This window comes from Spinacia oleracea, chromosome 1 (genome assembly GCF_020520425.1).
Source record: "Spinacia oleracea cultivar Varoflay chromosome 1, BTI_SOV_V1, whole genome shotgun sequence".
Lineage (NCBI taxonomy): Eukaryota > Viridiplantae > Streptophyta > Magnoliopsida > Caryophyllales > Amaranthaceae > Spinacia > Spinacia oleracea.
Genome location: NC_079487.1, coordinates 67,672,737 through 67,691,214, shown reverse-complemented (window position 1 = coordinate 67,691,214; position 18,478 = coordinate 67,672,737). Strand labels below are relative to the sequence as shown.

General features: G+C 35.1%; 1 long non-coding RNA gene across 1 annotated transcript; it reads left to right on the top strand.

Annotated features, from left to right (window-relative positions):
- Positions 1-5,312: 5,312 nt before the first annotated feature.
- Positions 5,313-7,951, top strand: LOC130462967 (uncharacterized). Its single transcript, XR_008923735.1, has 3 exons — positions 5,313-6,092; positions 6,609-6,672; positions 7,691-7,951. It is a non-coding gene; the product is annotated as an uncharacterized lncRNA (long non-coding RNA).
- The last annotated feature ends 10,527 nt before the right edge of the window (positions 7,952-18,478 follow it).

Sequence of the window (18,478 nt, the reverse complement as noted above, 5' to 3'; positions counted from 1 at the left end):
ATTTTAGAAAAGAGAGAATTGTCGGGGTGTTACAAAGTGGTATCTAGAAGCTAAGGTTTTACTTTAATAAAGTTTAGGCGCCTAACTATCTAGTTATTTAAAATAAATTTCTTAAAAAATCGAGCTTCTACGTATTATAGTGTTCAAAAATTGGTACTTTTTTTTTGGGGGGCCGATTTCCTTTTATCTTGTTTGAAAGAACATAATATTTCTTATTTAAGTTCGAAATCAAATTATTATTAAAATTAAAGTGATACTTTCGACATTTATATTTTTCTTATTATTTATTATTCAAAAAAAAAAAAAAAACAAAAAAAAAAAAAAATGAGTACGTTTTTTTTTAAAGAAGTTCAATTTTTTTTTTAGTTGTTTCAAGAGTTAGAATTCGTTATTAGGAAATATAAATCTTTTTCGAATTAATAACTTTATTTTCTAATTTATTCGCTACGCATTTCCTTAATTTATTTTACTTAATTTTTTTTATATTTTATTCATGTTATTATTCTATGTTATAATTTTCTTATATTATCGTCATTTTACTTTGTTAATTAAATTATTTCAATGCTTTAGTTTATGAGAGATGGGTAGTATAAGAAGGGCATATAAGATAGAATTATATGTGCATTAGTAGCTAGTCAATGATAAGAAGTTGATTGTTATGAACGTGCGTGTACTAATTGTTTAAGTGTTACATTTAAATGTGCATAAAGAATTGTTTGCTCCCACCAAACTTATTGCGTTATTGAACTTTGTTTATAATTTGGTTGGAAAATCGTTAGTGAGACATGGAATTGTTTATTTCAGGAATAAAATATTTCTTTCCAAGTACACCAACATAGGATCTTTCGAGAAACTTGATATAGAAACCCCTGATATTTACGTGAAGAAAATTGTGTTTGGATGCGAATATCATGCTAAAGTTCTAGGGCAACCTATCTTAATGAGAAAGGATACGATAGCAGCCACTATTATTAATTGCTTACCTAACAAATTTCCATACCTAGAACTCAAGGAAAAGTTTAAAGACATGCATTCTGATAATGGAACTCCAAACTTGGCTAAGTATGAGACTTGGGATGGTAGATGGAAATATGATTCAGAAATTCTGACCACCGTTATTGAAGCGGCAGAAAGTGGGTTTAGAGACGGTAAAATCGTAGGGAGTCATGTTGGGGATTCAGTTACAGAAGAACCTATGGGAATTAGTGTAAATAATGACCTAGAGGAAAATGATGTAGCTGTGGAGAATGAGAATATAGGTGTTGAGGCAGAGTATCCTAACCCAGCGGCTCATGAGCCAACCATTGAGATCTCTAGTGATTCGGATGCAGAGCTCGAAAGTGAACAGGAGATGGCAAGTGAGCCTAATCAAGATGAAGACATGGGTGAAGATGCAAACCCTGAGGAAGACCCCGATGAAGACCCTGAAGAAGAGTTTGATGATTTTGAGATCTAAATTTCACTCCGCAAGTTTCAGGAGCAATGGATAGGCAAGAGGCCACAAATATTTTGAAGTCATTAATAGTTAATTAGCTCTTTTATGTTTTAAAGAATAAGTAGCAAAGCTACAACAGTTTAAGGTTAAAGTTTATTGAAGTTTGAAATGTTCTTTATTATTTTCAAGGATATAATAAACCTTTATAGAGTCAGCAATAGAAGTTAAAGTATTTTTTTTTCCAATTTGGGAATTCCATAATTCGCCAACAGTAGTTTAAATTTATATCATAGAACCTTTACTTTATTTTAGGACAAACTCGATGTTACGATTTAGGAAGTGTTATCAACATTTTGTTTCGAGGAATAAAGCTAGATTATAGATAATCCAAATGATCATGAGTTTATTTTGGGCACCCGAATGGGAATATTATTACTTATTTGTTGTGATTGAACTTCCATTCATTGGTTTTCAAATTGTATGTCCTTGATGGGGATATTTTCTTGAATGAGTGACGATGATTGCTCTATTATTGGTGTACATTCTTGAATAAGTGTTTGTTGATGCGATCTCTATGATCAAATCTAAATTTCTTTCGTAGAGGGGAAATATGAGTTATGGATCGTAGAGTAATTAATTTTAGGTCGCACACTAGAATGTCAAGCAATAATGACTTAGTTGTCGCTATTCGCCTCTTGACGGAAAAGATGATCCAAGAGAGAATTGAGCGTCCCGATTCTGCTGGGGACATGTTTGAGAGACTAGCCAAAGTTAAGCCACCATGAATTAAGGGGCAAGTTGATCCTACTTTTTTAGAGAACTAGGTTAGAGAGTTTGAGAAACTGTTTGGGGATGTAAAATGTCTTGAGAACATGAGAGTGGGTCAAGTTGTCATGTACTTGAAAGATGAAGCTGATTTATGGTGGAGAGAAAATAGAGCTAGGCTTAGCGCTGCTGAGAGATTCAATTAGGATTCAATTGTTACTGTCTTAAGGGGAAAGTTTTACCCTACCTTTTATGAGAAAGCAAAAAGCTTAGGAATTCATAAACCTTAGCATAGGGAGCATGACCATAGCTGAATACTATGCAGACTTATAGCATGACCACCTTAGGATTAGGTGGGGAAACCTTTACGTCTTTATACATTGTGTATGGGGGGAGCTGCTCATATTTATGGCCTGTAGTCCAGAATGGACAAGAAAAATGTTGTTGGGGAGAAAAGAAAAGAGTTTAATGCTGGAAAAACCAAGGGAATTTCAAGAGGAATATGAATGAGAATAGGAATGGGAATGGAAATGAAAATTTTCAAGGAAGGAACAATCAGGGGAACAACAATAGGAACCAATCTGAAAGAGTGTATCACTGTAAGATGTGCAATAACAATCACCCTGGCAAGAACTGCAAAGGAGAATTAGTGACCTGCAACTATTGTCAGAAAAAGGGGCATAGGAAGTATGAGTGCTTTACTAAGCAGAAAAAGGAACAAAATGGTAATGAGATTGGTAACCGGGTGAAGTCGGGATTTAACCAGTCAAGAAATTAGAGTTCGAAGCCTATAGGGTCGCAAGACAGCCAAGGAAACCTCCATAAGTCTGCTAATTAGAATAACAACCATAACAAGGCCCCGGGTAAACTGTCTGTGATAAGTCGAAATGAAGGTGAACGACCTGTTGACTTAGTTTCTATTACTTTTCTATTAACTCCGTGCTAGTTAGAAAGTTATTTGATTCAGGGAAAGCTTATTCTTTTGCTTCGTCATCTCTTATTAAGAGTTCGAAGTTAGTAGATTTTGAGGTGATTGATTTACCCGTTAGTATTCCTACTGCTGTAACCATAAGGTGTACCAAATTGTTTAAGAACTTGCCTTGTGAACTATTTTTTTTTCGGTCGTGTGAGCTAGATGTGAGTTAAGAAGTCGGAATGAAGATCGAGGATGTTCCAATTGTGAATGAATTCATGGATGTGTTTCCTAGTGAGATTGCAGGTATGCCACTTGCTAAGAGCCGTTGAGTCCCATATAGACTTAGTTCCTAGAATGACGCATATATCTAGAGCACCATATAGAATAACACCTCCTGAAATGAGCTAATTATGACACAGTTGCAAGAGTTGTTTCGTTAAGGGGTGTATTAGGCCTAGTGCATCACCGTGGGGAGCTCCTGTGTGTTTGTTAAGGAAAAGATAAGAGTATGGAATTATGCATCAATTTTAGGGAGCTAAACAACATCAAGAACAAGTATCCTTTGCCTAGGATAGATGACATATTGGGTCAATCGAATTGGGCGAGTGTGTTCTTGAAGACTGATTGTGTTTGAAGTATCACCAATTGAGGATAGCTGATAAGGGCCTATAAGACCTCATTAGGACTCGTTATTGTCATTATGGGTTTAGAGTAATGTCTTTTGGGTTAACCAATGCACCTGCCATAATTATGGATTTGATGGATAAGATTTTCCACAAATTCCGAATTAAGTTCGTTATTATATTGATGATATCCTGATTTATCCAAGGAATGAGAAAGAGCATGACAAACACTTGAGGATTGTTTTGGAGACGCTTAGAAAGAATCTAGTTTTATTAAATGAAGTATACAAATCTTGAAGTCATGTGTGTATAAGTGACACCGACGGAAAAGTGAAGACTAAATTGATTGAAAACTACGTTACTTAAGGGAATAAAATTAAGAGAAGATACAAGTGGTCCAGGATCGTTAGATATCATTTGGCATCTTGAAAAGATGGGAGGAATTATATGAATTAGTGAAAGAGCTAAGAGTTAAGCCCAAAAGTCATACATCCATGAAAGGTGTAATGAGGTTTGGTAAAAAGGAAAAGTTGACCAGAAGGAGTCTTTGTAGATCCTACTAAGATTCAAGCTGTGAGTAAGTGACCTATTTCAAGAACGCGTCTGATATCTGAAGTTTTCTAGGCCTAGATGACCATTATAGGAGGTTGTGAAATACTTTTGGAAGAAAGCAAAACCAATGACCAACTTGTTGAAAAAGGAATCGATATTCAAGTGAAGTGAGAAATGTGAGGAAGCTTCCTAGATTTAGCTATTGTCGCGTCAATAGAAACCTTATAAGGCTAATTACCAAACCCATGACCTAGAGTTAGCTGTTATGGTGTTATCTACGAATATTTGGAGACATTACCTTTATAGGGCAACATGTAAGACCCTTACCGAGAACAAAAGTCTGAAATTTTTGCAATAAGGTCCAGTTGAATCTTGGGATTACTAACGGAATTTATGTTGAATACTGCCTTCCACCCAGCAACCGATAGACAGATTGAGATTACTAACGGAATTTATGTTGAAACCTGTGTTATTGACTTTAAGGGTAATTGGGAAAACCACCTAGAGTCTATTGAATTTCTTGCAACAAAAGTATGCAAGCTTTAAGATGACACCTGTTGAGGAATTGTGTGGAAAGAAGTGTAGAAATCCCACTTGCTACGATTTTAGTGGAAATATAGCATTGGGGACATGATTCGTTGAAGTAGAAATATCCAAGCTTATTCCCTGAGATGAGTTACGAGGGCGTAACTCGTTTTCTTTAAGAGGGGTAGAATGCGATAGAAATTCGCGCTTTTACCTATTTTTATAGCAATTTTATGCATTTTATGCTCATTTTTAGCAACTTATACATGTTGATGCAAGTAAATAGATTCTTCGCATAAGAAAATGTGTTCGTGAATATTACAAGTAACTCTTAGTTGGCAAAAGAGTGAACAAGAGTGGCACAAAGTACTTGTACAATAAGAATAAGTTGAAAAGTTTGGAAAGATATGTGAATTTTCGTGTCAAGTTTCGGGACGAAACTTCTTTTAAGAGGGGTAGATTGTAATCCCCCGTAATTTTATACATTTTATTTATATATTTTAACGTATATTTAAGAACTAATTTATGAATTTTAGAAATAAATATATAAATAACGTATATTTATTTATTACATTTTTAATGTTTTTAATGATTTACGAAATCAAAAATAATTTTTGAATTTTATGTTGAAAAGAATTTGAATTACGAAAACACATTGGAATTTGGAAAATAAGCCTAATCGATTTTGGATTCAAACGTAAAAGTTCAATTCTAATCCTAGCCCAATTTGATAAAGCCCAAAACAAATAACCCCCATCCTAATTTCAATATGCACGTGAACCAACTCTCCTCTCCTCTCATTCAACTTCACGTGAAAATAAGATTTGCAAACCCTCATTGCTCCTTCACGTAATCCTGCAGAATAGCTTCACCCTTGCCGCCGCCGGTCAACCGACCACACCGGACCACCGCTTCCCCGTCCGATAACTCTCTCTCCCCTTCTCTTCTCTTTCGTTTTTCCTTTCATCTCTCGTTGTTCTTTGTTTTCTTCCCTCACTTGTGCTCTGTTTTGCGCACAACCAGGCCAGCCACCACCGACCACCGGTGTTCCGCGCAACCGTCGGCCTTCTGTGACCTTAACGTCGTTTCCCCCTTGCTGGTCGGTGTCTGTTTTGTGTTCTCCTCCCTCATTCCTTCTGCCCCTCTCACATCGCTGCACGTGCAACCACCACTGCGCGACCACCTAGAGAATCATCCGCGTCGCTCAGCGCCGACAACCACCACCAGCCGCGCCGCCCTACTGCCGGCATCACTCCTGTTATTCTCTCTCTTTTGGGTATTTCCTTAACCCTAAACCAATTAGTGAAGTTAATTAAGTTTTAATAATTTAAATTATGTTCTCGAATTTAAATTATACGTTTTTTATGAGTTAGTTAGGATTTCCAGATTTCATATTATGCTTGAATAATAATTTAATTTTCAAATTATGTAATTGCCTTGAAATAATGATTTTTAATTATTTAAAGCATGAATTTTAAGGTTTTTGTAGTTTTGAAACCATGGTAGGATGATTATAAGTTATTAAAGTTATTGTTTTTATAATTTCAAACATGTTAATTATGTTTTGGAGCAGTTTGAAAGTAGTTATATTGCTGGAAATTTAAAGTATGATGCTTTGAAGAGTTTTCAACGAATTTCAATAATTAATATAATAATTATGATGCTAGGGAACCAAATATTCAAGTTTCGATATTGGAAAATGTTCTAATTATGTTTAAGAGGGGTTTGAAGCTCCCTAATGTTGCTGAAAATTCAATATGAATTGATATGAGTCTATATTGGTTGTTGTTAGGTGGAGAATTCTCCGTAGGCGACTTTTGAATTCTTAAAGTGGTCTCGCATTTTGTTTACACAAGGTACGTACATACCTGTGTGCTTGGAATGTGTGCTAATGGTTGAAACCATGTTGAATCTTGTTGTTGAACTTGGTTATGTTGATACTATTGTTGAACTTGGTGATGTTGATATTATGGACGAACTGGGTTATATTGAATGTGCATGTTTAATACTGTTGGACAAACTTATTGAACTTATTTTGCACTATAAGAACTGTAACATGTTAGTATGGATGTTTGATACAAACATGTTGGTTGGGAACACTAGATTATTCTATATGATTGGGTTGGATCAATTGGTTGTTGTTCCCTTTCTATCTTTTCACTACTTTATGAGGGCGGAGGACCTTGTTTAGTAAGTTGAAACTTTATGCCCATATACAGGGTTGCTCATGGTTAAAGGAAAGGTTGGTTAAGTTGGAATGAGTCTTGATTGATGCTTTTATGATCACTTACTTAATTCCAAGATAAAAACAGTTGTGAACAAATGTGAATTGTCTGTCTTATGTAATGGTTGAGTCATAACGGAATCTCAATTTGTAAATCATGTAAAGTGAAACTGAATAGCAATAGCTTTAGACTGTGCACGTCTGAAGTGACGGACAAACAGGAGTTGGGGTTCATGGTGGTAGCCCATGGCCTTTAATTCGGACCGGATTGATCACCGTGTCCTATTTTTATTTAAACGTTCCTCGATATCGCAGGTCACTGAGGTTACGGAGTCGCGCCCGTACCTCGTCTTCCTTAGTGAAGACTTCTGGATGGTCAACTCGGTCCATTGTCTATTTCAACTAAAATAATATTATGGTTATTAAGCCTAGCTTAGTCTAGTCAAGTATAATCGTCAATTTATTATGTTTTGTCTGTCCTTACTTATACTTATTAGTATCATGTTAGGGTTGTTGGTTTGATAGTATCATGCTAGGATTGTTGTTGTTTTAGTATGTAGTACTCAGCTTTGCTGATTACGTGCTTGTTTGTGTGTGTTGATCATGGCTATGCCTTATTGATCCTGTGATGACCCATCTTTGGTGAGCAGTCTTTAAGGATCAATAAGCGTTGACCATCTACAGGTTTGAAGATGATGCATCATTGGGATCGGGATTAGAGAGCTTGTAGTTCTATTCGTTTAATTAAGTGATTTAATTTGTTAACTTGGATTTGAAATTTGTCGTACTATTCGTATTTCCTTAATTCAGTTAAATGGGTTTGGACCTAATATGTAATAGATTATTTATGAACCTAAAAGTTAGTTTTATGTTTTCCGCTGCAAAATTCTGAATAAGCCGATACGTTTTCACACGGGCGATAATGCCTTGATAATTCTCTACGTTTTATATTAAAAGGTTATTTTAGAAAAGAGAGAATTGTCGGGGTGTTACATATAGTTATAGCTCGCGGTAAAATAAATCAAACGAAATCCTACGAGATTTTTGAGGTAACCACATGAAATATTTTAATGGTTGTATGAGTGAGATTTTTGAGGTAACGGCATATTTTATTGGTTGTATGAGGTACTTTCTCCGTCCTGGAATACTTGCAACGGTTTGACTTTTTGCACTATTTACATAATTCACGTTGACTCTATTTTATTGATAGTATATGAAAACAAGTGTTAGCATATGATATATTGTTGGCTTCATCTTAATATTTATTTTCAAAATATTAATATTTTATAAGTTTTTATAATATATAACTGAAGATATTGATGGTCAAAGTTGTGCATTGGCAAGCGTGTCCAGTCAAACCGCTGCGAGTATTCCGGGACGGAGAGAGTACATATTTGGTCTAAGCATTCAAACTTTGAACTCAAAAGGTAACGCAAACTTTTCAGAAACGCCGATCTTTAATAATATATTGTGTGGCGGTCCAAACGATAAAGGTTATTTGCACCTGTTCTGTACTTTTATTTATCCTTATTGGTGTTATTAGTTTTCTTTATTTTAGTTATAAATTACCTTATTTTCAATGCTATTAGCTCAAATGGTAGAGCAAGGTACAATATTGTACATGGTATGGGTTCCCCACATAATCTACTACATATATACACTTGTGTATTGGTGTATTCTCATTGTTGGTAATATATTGGTCATAGTTATAACTTGCAACAACCATATCACTCTTGAAATCTTGATCAGGGTCACTTCATTGTTTATTGTTAGGGTCACATTTTTTATTGGTTATGGTCACATTTATCTTTGAGTAAAGTAATATTAGTCATCGAATAAGGTCACTTATATCTTTGGTCGGGTTCACTTTTATTTGATCTGGGTCACTTTTTACATTGAATGAATTCTATTTTTCACTTTTTAAGAGTTCGGTTAGATGTACAGTAAAATACCGTAGATAAGGGGCACACAATTTTTTTTGAAAAAGCAAAATATACTCAGTAACCATTTTAGTGAACCCGAAGGAAGTTAATAATTAAGACAATGATCAATACGGCTCACACCGTTTTTATTTACAGATGACAAGCTTTTACATAGTACAACGCCGATAATAAATCTATATTATTAAAGTAGAGTGGTGAGAAATAAGAAGTCTTCAAAATCCCAATTCTCAAACCACACCTACTACACGTCATCACCCTTAATTTCCTTAAATTAAGTTGAACCAAATAGGAAACTACCAAAGTATGAAATTAAATTATCAACAAGAGGAAAAAGTACTAAAAAAAGGAAAATATTAAAAAATTTAGTCATTTTAAATAATAATAATGAATATAGAAGGAAACTAAAATTAATATTTTTCTTTTACTAGTTGTTGGATCGTGTGCTAGCGCTCACGGTCCCCCAAGGTATAAAAAACTAATTTGTAAAAATGTTACGTAAAAGACGAGCGCTTGCAAATTTATATTAAATGCTAAAAATGTCATGCCAAAGGTAAAATTGCATGTAATGGACAACATGAAATACAAATATGTTACAATGTAGATGTCACTGATAGCTTGGAGGCATAAAAACAAGCCAAAAGGTATAGGTATTTCCTAGGAACATGAGATCCCAAACTCCTCCATGTTCCTTCAAAAAAACACTCACCACAATACCTAGAGTTAAGTTAAGATTACAATAATAAGTTTTTGGAAAGTTCGCTCGCAAAAGGCATATACATAGCCATAAGAAATGTATATGTAATTTGAAAATGAGTATGTTGGACAAAGGGGGAAGAAAACACTCAATTCCTCTGCACTGTCATCCTCCATAACCACTTGCATCAAGCACCATTGCAAGACATTGCACTTGGACAAAGATGTGATTGGTTCAACCTCCATTAGAACAAAATATGCCGGTGTGGAGAAGCTCCTTAGAGCCTCAAAGGTTCTTGCATCAGCCTGTTATGAAAGGTAATGTGAGGAAAGTGTACAGAAGTATGCAGTATACAAAACACAATAGAGCAACTCATGTGATATATCTTGCTACCAAGAGCAAATTAACAAAGTGAACATCTCTTGCAGCTAGCAACCACTTTGTTCAACGGTTCAGTCCCTAATAATTCTAGTATGATAAGGGTATATGTTCCCGTTGAAATACGTGTAGTGCAGGCTGATTAGTTTGCCACATTACAAGATACATGTATCTAATTTTTTGTCTCCTTGCATGTAAACAAATGATGTAGTCTAATTAGACATGTTTGACATTTGGGCAAGATAGTCCACATTATATATGTTAGTCCGAAGTCCACTTCTATGACCAATATTTGAAACAAATGGATTTTACAACCCCAACACAACAGACTGTCAGATACACCTCCCTCCCAATCCAACTTTGACCCATAGGCCATTGGTGTATCAGAACTGGGCAGAAATTACCCTTAGAAAAAGAATTTAAAGTACCTGAAGATGCAAATTAACTTCACCAGGTCATGGCAAGAATGGAAAATCACCCTCGGATTTCAAGTATGCACGCCTAGCTCCAGGACTGGCCCTGTTGCTTGCAAAGTTTTAAAAATTGATAGACTGGAAAAGAAACATATAACAAGGAATCGAAAAAACCAATCAGAAATATTTTGCACATTTCATGCAGCCTAGCAAAACAGGTTACCTGTTAAGCTGTAACAAGTTATAAGAATTATAACTAATGAAACATCTACATATCTAATCAAGAACATACTAATCTCACTCCAATTTAGGTTTAACATACTGACACATTAACTGGTGCACTTGCAGATTGATGTGGTGAACCTACCTTCTTTAGACGAATTCCATTACTTGCAGATGACATAGACATGTGTTGCATTCGGTTAACCATTACAAACCTAAACAAAAAAAGACAGATATCTCAAATAACAAATCAAATTAATACCATAATATCATATAGACATAAGAGAGAGAGGTTCAAATATCCATATTAACCGAAATTCTCTTCGTTCAATATTAACAGACTAATGGAAGTTATCATTGACCTGGAATTCAGCGGCTTTCTTTAACACATACAAATGTACATGGTTGCTTTTAATACCATTTTTACACCAGACCACTTTAAACCACCCATTTGGCAAACTGGCCGAGGTCTTTCCAGCATCTATCACTGAGATACATATATTTGAATGAAGGAGCCAAATAAGACAACACTATTTCTACCAAAAAAATTAAAAATGTGTATTAGTTGTAGAAGCTATTACCTCGCACACACCATGAATCACTAATATGTGGAATGAATCTTGGACCTGAAGCAACATTACTTCAGAATAATTGGCATTCCCAATAAATGCGCGTAAGTAGTTCTGGAAAGGAAGAAAATACACTTCGGAATAATTGTCATTCCCCATAAATGCGCGTATGCAGTTCTGGAAAGGAAGAAAATAAATCACAGAAAATTGCAAGACAAGGAGCATGTTAGTGATAGGTTATGATTCATATGACAAAACATAAATCATGCGGAAAAACCATAAAGCCAGGAAAGCATATTATTTACACATAATCATTTAGCATAGTTTAGATGCATACACTTTGTTGCGTGCCCTCCCTAGCTGCGCCCGAACCGAACAAGAACAAGTCTTTAGGACTCCAAGTGTCGTCCCTCCGTAGATAGTCCACAGCACGCCCGGATCCGCCTTAAGCTTGACCAACTAGAATCGCCCTTAAGGTAGCTTAGGAATTTCGGCTATAATGGTGCAAGTGTATGGCTGATTTTTCTTCAAAATCTTACCTTTAGAATAATTCAATTGTATCTATAAATTATGACCCTTGGCTCCTATTTATAGAGGTATGGAAAAGGAATTATAATCCTACTAGGATTTGGATTTATTAATTAGAATCCAACTTGAACTCTAAATAATAAATATAATCTTATTAGGATTAGGATTTAATCAATACACGAATTCCGATAGGATTAGGATTCGTTACGAACATGAGCATCGTAAGGCCACGAGCATCGCACCACCCGCGCAGGCCTTGCGGCCCACACGAGCAGCCGTTGCTCGCAGCCCAACAGCACGCTTAGCGTGCGCGCGCCAAGGCCTTGCTGGGCCTGGCCTTGCGCTGGGCCTGGCGAGGCTGTGGCAGCTCCATGTTGGGCGCTCGGCTTGCTGGGCGCGGGCCTGGCTTCGTGCTGGGCCTTCGTCTAGCAAGCCTCGTCCGATGCTAATTCGTATGATGCGCTTCCGATTAAATTCCCGGTTCCGGAATTCATTTCCGATACGAAGAATATTTAATATTTCCGATTCCGGAATTAATTTCCGTTTCGAACAAATATTTAATATTTCCGTTTCCGGAATTATTTTCCGATTCCGATAATATTTCCGATTCTGACAATATTTCCGTTTCCGGCAATATTTTCGATTCCGGTAATATTTCCATTTCCAATAATATTTTCCGATACGTACCATGTTTCCGTTTCCGGCAACATCTACGACTTGGATAATATTTATATTTCCGATACGATCCATATTTCCGTTTCCGGTAATATCATCGTTTCCAGAGTATTCATTTCTTGCTTGTGACGATCTCAGCTCCCACTGAAACCAAGATCCGTCGATTCCGAATATCCATAGATGGAGTATTTAATGCCATTAAATACTTGATCCGTTTACGTACTATTTGTGTGACCCTACGGGTTCAGTCAAGAGTAAGCTGTGGATTAATATCATTAATTCCACTTGAACTGAAGCGGCCTCTAGCTAGGCATTCAGCTCACTTGATCTCACTGAATTATTAACTTGTTTAATTAATACTGAACCGCATTTATTAGACTTAATATTATATGCATACTTGGACCAAGGGCATTATTTCCATCAGTCTCCCACTTGTCCTTAGGGACAAGTGTGCATTTACCTAATTCCTTTGTCGCTCGATGCTTGCTCTTGAACATAAGGTAAGAGTTGTCATCCTTATTATGTCCAGAGGTGTTTCTCGGTTTCAGAGTTCAACTAATCAAATAAACAGATAATCATAGCCTATGATTCATCCGAGCACGGCCATGCATTTTACAGTTTCTAGCTCTCCGAGTGGCCTTGTACAACTTTTAAGCATCTCATCCCGATTTATGGGAGGACAATCCCAATCTTGTGATCTTGAGATTAGACTTCGTTTGATAGGTGATTACCTGAGCGTTGCCTTTATAGCCTCCTTTTACGGTGCGACGGTTGGTCAACGTCAAAGCAACCAGTTCTCAAACAAGTAATCTCAAATCACTCAGGTATTGAGGATTTAGTGTCTAATAATTTTAATGAAATTTACTTATGACAGATTTTCATCTCTTACAGTAAAGTTTCATAGGTCTGTCCGATACTAGTCTTCCCAAAGTAAGTATCTATGCAAATGATTGCGACATTGCCATGTCCACATAGTTCAAGAAACAGAACTACTAGTCATCTTGCATTCTAGTCGTCTAACGTTTTCTATGCGTCCATCTTTATAGAAAACTCCGACCAGGGACCATTTTCAACTTTTAACATTCAAGTTCACTTGATAGACATTTCTTAGTCACAGGACTGGTCCTGACAGTCTATCTTGAATATTTCGTCAAATTGAAGGGACTCATCATTTAATACTAAACCAAGATTAAGTGGAATATGAAAATACATTTCATATATGATAAATGTTCAACCCCAATGTTTTACAACCGTGGGCCTCAAACCCATCTTTAAAACAGTTCATGGAATTCAAAGCTATGCTTGATTTCCAGTGCTACAACGTGAGTGTTGCTTCTCACTTGTTGCATAGGTTTAGTTATCATGCTTTGCCAATCTTAATATCCTTTTCATCGAATAATATTCGAGATATGATGATAAGATCTTTTGAGTTTGTTTATTATGTGATCTAGTCTTTCTTACTTCGATAGTGGTTCTACGCATTTTGCAATGAAGAACCATCAAGTTAGCAGACATGTGATCCACCCAAGTTCTGTGAAGAACTCTTTAACTTAAACAACCCTGTTTCATTGCTTCTTAGGCAATAATTACTTTTACTTCAACTATTTAGGGTGCTAGTGATGCTTTGTTTGGATTTGCTTATCCAAGCAGTTCACAGATATGTGGAAGACTTTCCAACTGTATCTTAGAACATAGAAATTAATATTTAATTTCCCACGCAACAACTCATGGTCTCCGATCCATGTTGCCATTTCAAAACACGATTCTCTTTAGCTCGTTTTTGTCAATGGTTAACTCCAAAGGGATCTTGCTTGATCCTTTGCCAGTGTTTCTGCGTGTAGCATCAATATTTAGCATATCTTTATTTCCTTGAATCAAGAACTATTCCTATGTACTTTTTCAAGTACCATAAGTATTCTTGGTCTCAATCTAGTTGATCTTCACTTAGATCAATAGAGATTGGTATATGTTCGTCATGCCTAAAGTCATACGATACGTTTTTGGCGATCCTCATATTATATCATACATGATAAATTCTTTTGCAGAATAATTCTCAATTGAATTCTATTCATGTAGCTTTTAGCTCATATAGTTTCAGTAGATACTAATTCCAGCTAAATTCTTTTGACATACAATATAGGTTAAGAATCTCACTTAGATCCTTTGATGTTTAACTTAGTAAATGCTTATACATAGTTCAAACATCCTTTACTTAGATTTATTCATATGGGTCGAATGTCTCCAATGGAGTCTTTCGTGTTTGATTTAGTAAATGCCATTACTTAATCCAGAACAATATTATAAGATCTTTGTGAATGGATCTTAATACCCAGTATGCACTGAGTTTCGCCTTGGTCCATCATTGATGAATAATTTCAAATCTAAGTCATTAGCATTTGAATGTTATTTCACAATAGAGAGATATGTGTGTGATACACATAGGACCAATTAAGTTTTTATGTACTCCCACTAAACTTCTTATACATCTATAAGAATCATGTACATTTTATGAAACTAAAATGCTTATTAGCTTCACTAAAGTACTGTTCCAATTCCCAATTGCTTGCTTAAATCTGTACTTAGATTTCATAAGCTAGCATTCCTTTTCAAGCATTTATTTGGATTCACAAATTCTATGACATGCCATGTACATAGTTTTCTTCCAACATTTGATTGAGGAATACGTTTTGTCATCCAATTGCCATATGTACCAATATGCAATTATTGCTTGATTTATAGACTTGAGCATTATGATTATGCATGAGGTTTCAACACAATCCATGCCATGAATTTGCTTGTAACCTTTAGCAACTAATCTAGCTTTGTGTGTGAAAATAATTCTATGTTTGATGGTTTTTATCCTTAAAACAAACTTGCAACCAATAGGTGTGAAACTATTCTTGCAAATCAACAAAATTTCAATTTTGTCATCAAAACATTGTTTTATGGCCTCTAACCATTTAAAACATTTGAGTCTATATATGGCCTCTAACCTTTTTAGGGAATCTGGGTTTCGTCATAGCTTTCTCACAGGTCACAAACTCATTAATCTACATGATAATAGTTTGACTGCAAGTTGTAGGTTTCTTCACTATCTAATAGAAGAATCTCATAGTTTCAGTGACTTGAACTCTATGCCTACTTGGGTATAGAACATCAAGCAAATAGAATATTAATAGCCACTTGAAAGTCCTTTGAATATTCTGTTCTCCTTGAAGCACTTGTGAAGTCTTCTAAGAGATGTCTATTCTTTAAAGCCACTTCTAAATTCCTTAAAGAATACATGTTCGGATTTTCTAAAGAACTTCGAAAAGCCTCCTGAATGTCCGTTTATGTTTGTTGTTCGCCTCGAAGACTTTCGAGGTCTATTTTCTCCCACTTGTCATTTTGGAAACGAATCTCCAAAAGGACATTATTTCGAGCAAACAAACATTATGTTCTCAAAAATTCGTGGTAGAAACAATACCCTTGTGTTTCATTTGAATAAATCACAATGAAACATATATATATACTTGGGCCTTAGTTTGTTGAATAACAAACGCTAAGCTCCCACTGAGTTTGGCAACTCTCTAGATATATATTATGAAAAGATATTCTGAAATTACTTTTCAATAGCTTTGACGAATTTGGTTTAGTTTGGTGGTAGTTGAGCATTTTGTTTAGAAATTATAGGAAAAGTCTTTATGATCCATCATTGATCGAATCAAGTACTAACCGACTTCGATCATTCCAACTTAGATATACCATATCTTATGGAGCTAGATCGTGAAATTACAACACACAATCATTGATGATCATTCTTGGTATAAGTAATCAACAACATGATCTAACCTAGATCTTTATGATTTCTTGCCAAGTGGATTTTATACTTCTGAATCTTTGAACTAGTCAAACAGATTCAACTTATATCACATTTGAGTAAATAAACCTATATTCACTCAAATCCATGTGAAATAATAAAGTCATAAAATCTTTCTTTAGCTTTGAACTCTATTGTCTAGGAGTTCTAACAATAGTTCATATCTTTTGTTACTTTCAACAAGTAAGACTAGTTGTCTTAAATTGATCTATAAATCAATCAACTTTCAAAAGTCCATCAAAATAGAGCTTTTGAATGTTAACTTGTTGATATGGTCTAAGCAACAATGCTAAAGGTTAGTGGAACTCAAATCAAGAGATTGATTTGAACCTAGTAAAGTTTTATTGTTAAAGATTTGTTTGTTTTAATCAAGCATATTGACTCAACCCGTAAATGACCATTTCATTCAAATAAACAAACAAACATTGTTTTTGTTCTTCTGAATGTGAGTCTTTATGTGTTTGAAAACAGAAATTAGGTATGCTGATTGTGGAACAAAATAACCATTAAGTTCCAGCCTATGAAAGGACTTAAAACAAACTAGATGACCCTACAACTAATGTAGCATTGCCATGCTTCATTTCCCACTTGTAGGCCATTAGTGTATCCTAGCTTCCATAGTTTGAGTTATTACCGAAGTAAGAACCTCAAGCGGTATATGATACCAAGGAAGTTTGATTGCTAGGTCACTTCTCTTTAAACATAAACTTATAGGTAGAAACGGAATCGTAAATTCCTTTTATTTGTTCCTTGTTTTCCTATTTCTTGTACCCTTTCTTATAGTCTTAAGAATTGAATTCTTTAGTGTTGACTTTTATACTTTGTTAGACATGTCCAATGTCACTCCAACAAGGTTCTTAATTACCATTTTAATTTATGTTGAATATTTTGTTTCAACTAGATGATCTTACCAGAAGCTTCTAAAGTTCTCTAAGCATCGATCTATTCGAATGTCTAGGGACTAGACTCATTCGAGAATTAAATGGACAAAGATGTTAGGTTGTTAACCATTGGTAAAGCTGAGCGTTTAAGCTCAATGCTTTATGAACTCAAAACTACAGTGTATTTTGAATTCACAAGCACCAATTGGTTTGCCATTCGATTTTGATACTCGAAAACAACCATAAAAGTCGCTATAAGAAACGTACATTTTAAATTGCTCATTTTCTCTCATTTCCGTGAATCGTTCTTGGATTCACTACCAATCGAGGAAATTTACTGTTACCTTTCTAAAAGGGTTTACTGCAGTGCAAGATATTTAATTATAAACAATAATTAAAACATACATTGAAGCATGCAAAGTCTAAACATTTATCATGAGTAATAACTCGAAAATTAAAGCATTCATGCAATTTAAACAAGTTATTAGTATTTTCTTCGAATTTAATGTTCCGGCAGGTGTGAATAAAATGATTCCAAGATCCTAAAACCATTGAAGAATTAAGCACATAATGTATTTTGACTCAATTCTAAAACATTTTAGGTAAGCAAAAACCTTTTGCTAATAGTCTAGAAACTGCTCTTGGTTGATAGGTACGTCTAAGAACTTATTAGGTAAACCTATCGATTTTGCCACGACATAAAAGGACTCCTTACTTATATCGTTGAGTTTCACCAAAACTAACATGTACTCACAATTATTTGTGTACCTTACCCCTTTAGTATCGACAAGTAACACCTCGCTATGGCGGAAAACTATTACTAAGATCGATGTAAAGGATATCCAAGTAAGTGTTATTTTGGCATGGCACCTTTTAACTCAATTTTTAAGTTTAGAACTTAAGGCTCTTACTATGTTGGTTAGATTTTAAGTGAACTAAAATCCTTAATCATGCAACATAATCAAGCCACAATCTCATGCATAATTAAGACATATTTAAAGCAATAAATAACTTAAAGCATGCATAAGATAAATGTGATCTAGTATGGCCCGACTTCATCTTGAAGCTCCAACTTCAAAGTCCGTCTCGAAAATGGAAACTTCGTCTTGAATTTCACCGTGGGAGGCGCCATTTTCTCCACATAGGATAAGCTATAATTAAAACTAATTACAACTATTTGATGGTACGCAGACCATATTTAAACTGAAAAACAAATTTGGTGCATTAGACCAATTACATTCAAATTAATGGTACGCAGACCATATTTTCTATCTAT